This window comes from Hibiscus syriacus, unplaced genomic scaffold, assembly GCF_006381635.1.
Source record: "Hibiscus syriacus cultivar Baekdansim isolate YM2019G1 unplaced genomic scaffold, ASM638163v2 tig00110332_pilon, whole genome shotgun sequence".
Lineage (NCBI taxonomy): Eukaryota > Viridiplantae > Streptophyta > Magnoliopsida > Malvales > Malvaceae > Hibiscus > Hibiscus syriacus.
Window position 1 is genome coordinate 3,034,223 of NW_024062688.1, and position 8,184 is coordinate 3,042,406.

Genomic DNA, 8,184 nt, shown 5'->3' on the forward strand with positions numbered 1-8,184 from the left:
GTTCCTTTTGGATATTTGATTTTGCTTTAATGAATGGTTGTTTTTTTTATGTTATAATATGTTTTGTTTATGAACTTTATTGCTTTAAGGTTGTAGGAGCTATGAGAGTAGTCATTCCTTAGGAGATTACTAAGTGTTCGAGAGAATGTCTAAGTAGCACATCCTTAGAGTTCGAGAGAAACTAGGGAGGAACAACATAAGCAAGGGGTTCTAGATAGTAACTAGGCCTAATCCACCTTAGAGATAAGGCTAGGATTTCATTTGACTAAAAGGAGTTGTACATGAGCGATATGTTAGATGTTAATGTTACCGCAAAAAGGTATTGTCGAGACATATCCTGTTATCTGGACCAATAGGATCCATGCAGTAGCTAACGTCAACCGGTTTTGCCAAGGCATCTTCAATCTGTCGAGTCCCTTAACTAGAGATAGCATAGGGCAACCTTAGAAAACTCTGTCGGGCAGATAAGACATAGAAGTAAGACCATTCTGAGAAGTGGACTTAGATTTTCCTAGGTGACTCATATCACTCATTCCCATAGTAACTTGTCTTGTGAAAAAGTTAAAGTCATATAAATAAAATCCTATATTTACATTTATTTTGCCTTTACATTTTTATTTGTTTGCACTCAACACAGTTTAATTTTCATTTGTGAATATCATTAGCTATACTTAGTTACTTTAGAATAGTGCATAAACTTTACTCAAGATCTCTCCAATCCCTGTGGATACGATACTCACTCATCACTTTATTACTTGTTCGATTGTGTATACTTGCACATATTTCGCATCCATATATAGTACTCACAAATCGCAGATAAGTTTTTGGCGCCGTTACCGGGATTGGCAATTGACGATGTTGAGTTTAGTTGTTGCACCGTTTATTTCTTTTCTTTGTACATAGTTACTTGTTTTTGTGTTTACCTTTCTCAGGTGTTACGTTGTCGCATGACCCGTAATAGACCCAAAGAACCATTATTTCATATTGAACATGAGGCTCATGTTGTTCAAAATCAAGTGAAGGATCCTGCAGTTCTAAATGCCACGACAATTCCAAATGCTAGGAATGTTGCTAGACCACGAACTATTAGAGATCACTTAGCTCCCACCTTGGATGACCTAAAACCTGCTATTGTAGCTCCCAAGATTCAGGCAACCCAATTCGAGTTCAAACTGGTTATGTTCGACATGTTAGACTTGATTGGACAATTTGGTGGTGCTCCTCATGAGGATGCAAGACAACATGTTCGAGCATTTTTATAAGTCTCTAACTCCTTTCGACAACAATGTGTGCATGAAGATGTGTTGAAATTGAAGTTATTTCCATATTCCTTGAAAGATCACGTCAGGGCATGACTCAATGGATTACCCTCTGGCTCGATAAAATCTTGGGCTGACTTGTGCAAAAAAATTTTGCTACGGCATAATCAACCCAATATGAACAACCATCTTAGAAATGTCATATCATCTTTTCACTAAGGCGATGAAGAGTCTATGTATGAGTGATGGGGCCGATACAAAAGTTTGCTTCGCAAGCGCCCCAATCATAGATTCCACGACTGGACTTAAGTTGTGATGTTTTACAATGGAGTCAATGCACCCACGGGGATAATGCTAGATGCCTCGATAAATGGGATATTGCTCGATAAATTACCTGTAGAGGCATTTGACATTCTGGATAAGATTGCCAACAATGATTATCAGTTTTCATTTTCAAGGCTTAGAGCCGGGCGAAAAGCGCTTGGGACATTTGAGTTGGATACTACGGATTCTATGTCCACCCAACTTTCCGTCATCGCCAATATGTTGAAGAATTTGCAACAATCAAGTGAGGTAAAAGAAGTTAAGACAACCAACTCAACATGTCTATTATGCCATGGCAATCACAATGAGAGCGAGTGTCCGACTAATCAGGAGTCTATAAACTATGTAGAGAACTACAATCGAGGTAACAACAACCCCTATAGCGAGAGAGTGTCGTCTTTATCCAACACAAGTTCTTTAGAGGCCACAATGCAAGATTTTATAACAACCACGAAGACCATGCTACATGACCATGCGACCTTTATGAAAAACCAAGAAGTTTTGCTTCAAAGCCATAACTTATCTTTGAGGGCCTTGGAGGGTCAGGTTGGCCAAATTGTCATGGCATTACATTCACACCCACATGGTAGTCTTCCTAGTGATATTGAAGTCACTGAGGCTCAAGACAGGGAGCATTATAGTATATCCACCTTAAGGAGTGACATCAAAATCTACAAAGATGCTAAGTTTGTGTGGAGACACTCGAAGAGCTTGGTCATGAGAATGCGCACGAAGATTTGAAGGTGTAAGAAGATTCATATTCATTGGAAAAAAATGATGAGGGTTCAAAGAGTGCAGCCAATGAAGACAAGAAAAAATTTTCCATGGAAAAAGAAAATCACCCATCAATAAGAGTTGATGACCAAAGGAAAGCTGAAGAATTTTGTCGCAACAAATTTTTATGCACTAATAATCACTTGAAGCTTGATGAAGAAGATAAAGAAGAGCTCGAGGATATTACAAAGGAGATGAGTCAGTCTAGCTTACCTATAGCTAGACCAGGTATGAAATTTAAACCTTTGAATTCTATTGAACTCACTAATCCTAAACCCCAAGTGATTGATCATCTGTCTAGGCTATAAATTATAAAAGAATTAAGGAATGAAATGTAGATTAAGGAAAAATTCCCTAATGAGAAATTATTATTTTCCGCTGTAATTTTATGGTATGCTAACATTGTTAATTTTCCCATTACTGTTGTTTTGCTTCCTTACTTAACTAGCATAGGAAAGAACAAGGTCATACACGATGGTGGCTACTGGCATAGGGATGACCTCGACCTATTCAACGAATTTTCTACCCAAATGATTTCAAGACGCCACAGCAAAAAGGAGCGAAAAGAGATCTAATTCCACTACCATTCAGCTTCATGCGGAGATCACTTTGAAGAAGAGAGGACTACTACAAAGGTCCTATAATTCAGATGTGAAGGACGCGAAAAGTCAGGGTAAAATATTTTGAAGGTGGATCTGTTATATGTGTGGGGCATTTTGGTCTACACTGGTGCTCCGATTGAACGAGACAAAAATGCCATAACAATTTCAGATGTTTCGAAAAGAATAAACTCTTAAACATGTGGATAAGGGAAAACCCTTACAGAAGCTGCACCCACTTAGAAAGAAGACTCAATTGATATTGGCACAAATGATGACATTACTGATGATGTCCACCCATCTGCACAAAAGCCACGGTAAATTGCAACACTTCTGGCCAAGCAGACCCAGGACCAAGTGGCGAATCTGACCAACAACCTGACGACCTTCATTTCCTATGTCAAGCAAAGGGACGAGGTTGTGGCAATAGCCTTCATGGAGCTCCTTTCGCATGTAGCTCTTGATATTTCAATATTCCATGATACACTGTTGTGTGCTTCTACGGATGCCACGACATCAGAAGATGCTCCCCAGCCAGCTAATGATGAGAAGTTGGAAGATGTTGATCGAATTCACACCATGCCTACAACCGAGCGACAAGAGACTGAGCCCTAACTACCAACTCTGACAGTACCACCGCAGCTCATGGAGTCACACGATGCAGTACAATTGAAAATTTCACAGTAATTTTATTTGCACATGAGTCGATACCGTTTCAAAAAGTGTCTAGGCGTAAGGAGCCTCAACTTTCCACAGTCCCAGAAGGCCATAATACTCCCCTTGCTACGCCATCATCAGGCTCTGAACATTCCAGCCCCACACAATTGCGCAAGCTCCCACATCACACAGCTGTCGAAACATCACCCACATAAAAATCAAGGTACCTTGTATGCATTGCATTTCATAACATGTAGTTTAGATTTTCCTTAGTTTTTAGTAAGCATTGAGGATAATGCTTCTCTCAAGTTTGGGGGAGGTAGGGTTTTTAAATCATTACATGATAGTATTAGTAGAATGAATATGCCATGACATTAGTAAGTGTTCGAATAGTTTTCAGGAATAAATTAAGGATGCCCGATGATGATGAATTCTTTATGGCTAGGATAAAATGTACATGACTGTTGAGGATGATAGAACCAACTCTAGGACTTGCTTCTTTAAACCTTTGAATACACGATAGTATGTTTTCCATTCTTAAGGAACTTAGAAAATTTTTATAAGAGACCTCTTGCATATCCTGGCATAAATGATGAAAACCCCGCAAAAAATGAATGAAAAAATGAAATTAAGAATAAATGCTTCGGCATATCTGTAGAGGGACACTCCTCTTTGCCATGACATTGCCTGGAAACTGCATATAAATAAATGGCAGCCACAACATATGAGTGAATGAAAGTAGTCACCGGATGACTCTACCTGACTAGCTCCAGGGTGGAAGGTATGATCCCTTTCACCTAGAGTGTGCGATAGTAGGTGTGATGGGCTGACTCCACTCGTAGCAGTGTTGAAAAAAATAAAAACAAAAGGAAAAATAAGAAGAAAACAATGTGGGAGTAAAACTTGTAAATGTCGTGGCAAAACAAGAAAGGTTGATTAGAAATTTTTTTAGTTCGTTAAGCATGGACTGGATACAAACACGCACACATCCACATAAAGAATCGTTCTCTAGGGGATAGTACTTGATTTCTCAAACTAGTCTAGCATGTTGAAGCCAAATGTTCTAAAGGCTGAAATTCTATCCCATATAACTATTCTGCTTCTGAACTTGCCATGGTATTTATATTTTTCTTAATACTATCCATTGCTTGAGGACAAGCAATAGCTTGAGTTTAGGGGTGTGATAACTCCATAAAAAGGTCATATTTGTGACCTTTTTCACTTAAGTTATTGACTGTCTAAGAGCTCATATAGGATCATATAGATGCATTTAGGAGCATATAGTTGCATGTGGTGGAAATCAGTTTGTCGAGGTATTTTATTTTGTAATCAGTGCTTCTTTATGGGGAAGGTGTTTTGTTTGATATGTGCAGGATTTGGGAGCAAGGATAAGCAAAAGGAAATTGCCATGACATGATGAGACTACTGAGCAAAATATGATTGTCGCGACAACTCGGACGACATTTCTGGGCAGAAAAAAGTCAAAGAATATATTTTTAGTAAGAGCTAGCTGTCATTGACTATACGTGATTTCTGTAATCAACCATATATGAGGGGCCCATTACCACCTATGCACCGAATTTCACATAAAAGGAATGAACTTTAGGGTACTAGGGTAACTTTAACACAAAACCCTAGGTTCAATCTCTCCCTATAAATAGAAGACCATAATGAAAAGACAGACTTTAAACTTTTACACAAGCCGCCAAGAGCCTAAAAATTTAGAGAAAAAAGGTCTCTCCTTTTTCCGTCAATCCTATTTGCCGTGGCATTCCTCCGCTGACAAGCTAGAGGGAGTGGCGAAATAGGCGTCCGAGAGGAGTTAGATCGCTGGGACAGTTCGTGGTGGTCGATGGAATCTCCGACAGTGCACATCGAAGACTTTTCCTCCTTCCCTTTACTCTTTGCTTTCGTTATTTATTATTTGGGTTGTAAGAAACAGATTAACTTGCTTTGTGCTTGCTTATTTCGAACCCCACCATGAACTAATCCTATTTGGTGGGAGTTCCTTTTGGATATTTGATTTTGCTTTAATGAATGGTTGTTTTTTATGTTATAATCTGTTTTGTTTATGAACTTTAATGCCTTAAGGTTGTAGGAGCTATGAGAGTAGTCATTCCTTAGGATATTACTAAGTGTTAGAGAGAATGTCTAAGTAGCACATCCTTAGTGTTCGATAGAAACTAGGGAGGAATATCATAAGCAAGGGGTTCTAGATAGTAACTAGGCCTAATCCACCTTAGATATAAGGCTAGGATTTCATTCGACTAACAGGAGTTGTGCATGAGCGATAGGTTAGATGTTAATGCTGCCGCAAAAAGGTATTGCCGAGACATATCCTGTTATTTGGACCAATAGGATCCCTACAGTAGCTAACGCCAACCGGTTTTGCCAAGGCATCTTCAATCTGTCGAGTCCCTTAACTAGATATAGCATAGGGCACCCTTAGTAAACTCTGTTGGGCATATAAGACATAAAAGTAAGACTATTATGAGAAGTAGACTTAGATTTTCCTAGGTGACTCCTATCACTCATTCCCATAGTAGCTTGTCTTGTGAGGAAGTTAAAGTCCTATAAATCAAATCTGATATTTACATTTATTTTTTCTTTACATTTTCATTTGTTTGCACTCAACACAGTTTAATTTGCTAAGATATTTCCATCTGCTACCATATTACCATCATTCCATTTCCACCTACATCCATTTCATTTTGTCACAACATTCTCATTTGTGAATACCATTGGCTATACTTAGTTACTCTAAAATAGTGCATAAACTTTACTCAAGATCTCTCCAATCCATGTGGATACGATACTCACTCATCACTGTATTACTTGTTCGATTGTGTATACTTGCACATATTTCGCGTCCATATATAGTACTCACAAATCGCGGACAAATATCGATATTAAAGACTAAAAATGCTTTAAAGTTGGGAATCAACCTCAAATCAAACTTGGATGACAAGTTTAACAATGACAAACACCATTAGATCAAAACCTAGATCCTATAATTCACTTTAAGCCATATTGCATACATGTCAAGTCCTAGCTCTACCATTTTATGCGTTAAAGGTCATATCATACTTCCAACAAGATTCATGTATTTGATATTTTCCAAACAAATCAATTAGCAAAATCCTATGTTTTGATAAGTCTTATTGGATACCTGACTACACAAAGACAAAACTAACATTCACATTATCATGTTATTCAAACAAAATTGAAACACATTCAAAGCCTTATTAAAAATTCTCAAATCCATTCAACAAGTCCAAAATAAAACTTCATATGATGTTATGTATTCGGAATATCTTAAAGATTATGTAGGAAGGATCCAAAACCATTCATATGCCATTTCTACCAACATTTATTTTACCCACACAGCTGGTGGCCGGATGATTGGGAAAAAGGTAAACACAATATTAGCTCCAACCAAAAGTAAATTTCTCCATCCTTATCTACGCTGTCTAATTTTAAGCACATGTCATTTTGCTCACAGTCTCTCTTCATATCCCTATACCTTTGAGTTCTCATTTCACCTGCTTCTAGCTAGTGGATATCTTATAGTCTTACTTATTTTTTAACATATTGAATGCATACACTTCCCTCGATATATATGGTCCTTAGTATGGTATGCCAAGCATAACTACTTAGTTGTTCTGGAATTGTTGTGTTTTTGAATGGGATTCTAAGTTAATACTCACAAGTGGACTGGACTTGTAAACTTATTTCTCAACATTTACTCTCATTCCTGGAAATTATTTTTTATAATACTGTTCAGCTACTTCCAATGTTTCTTTCGTTCAATACCATATGCATGAATTTTAATTGAGTTTAAAATTATGCACCTATGTATATTCAAAGAGCGCCTGTAGCTCAGTGGATAGAGCGTCTGTTTCCTAAGCAGAAGGTCATAGGTTCGACCCCTATCTGGCGCGCATTTAAATTTTTAGTCATTGTTTTCTTTTTACCTTTTTTTGTATGGAAGTTCAAACCAGAAAAACTGCTAATCTGCACTTGGCTTTTCGGCTGACTATTTAGGTGGCTAAACCAGTATTAACGACTTTTTCCCAGGTTCCGTTTCTATGCAATGTGTATATATATATATTTGTAAATAAAAACCAAATTACTATTATTATTTTTTGAGAAGAAAATATTATTGAAGCATCAACTAAACCGACGTGTGTAAATATTGTCAAATTAATTGAACCTTAAATATTTGATTTCTACCCCACTCCCTTGGCGAGAAAACGTTTGCAGGATATTAGTGTTAAATTAGAAATAATAATATTCATACATAAATCAAACTAACTCATTGATTAAAAGGATGATTACCTATACTGGTCTCGAGTTCAAACACTAATATATAAACGCTCATTGTCAAATGATTGAGAGTTTTTAGAACAAATACTACCACTTGAATCACCCTAGATTAATAAGAAAATAATAATAATTTACTTAGAAAAATTATAATAAACTTTAAAAATATAAAATATTTTATAGCAAATATAGATGGATTTATAAAATAATTATATATACCCTTACGTGTATTTAATTATTTTATAAAT

At 37.0% G+C, this 8,184-nt stretch overlaps 1 non-coding gene across 1 annotated transcript; it reads left to right on the forward strand.

The window, feature by feature from the left end:
* The first annotated feature begins 7,481 nt into the window (after positions 1-7,481).
* TRNAR-CCU lies at positions 7,482-7,554 on the forward strand. The gene has a single exon. It is a non-coding gene; the product is annotated as a tRNA-Arg (tRNA).
* The last annotated feature ends 630 nt before the right edge of the window (positions 7,555-8,184 follow it).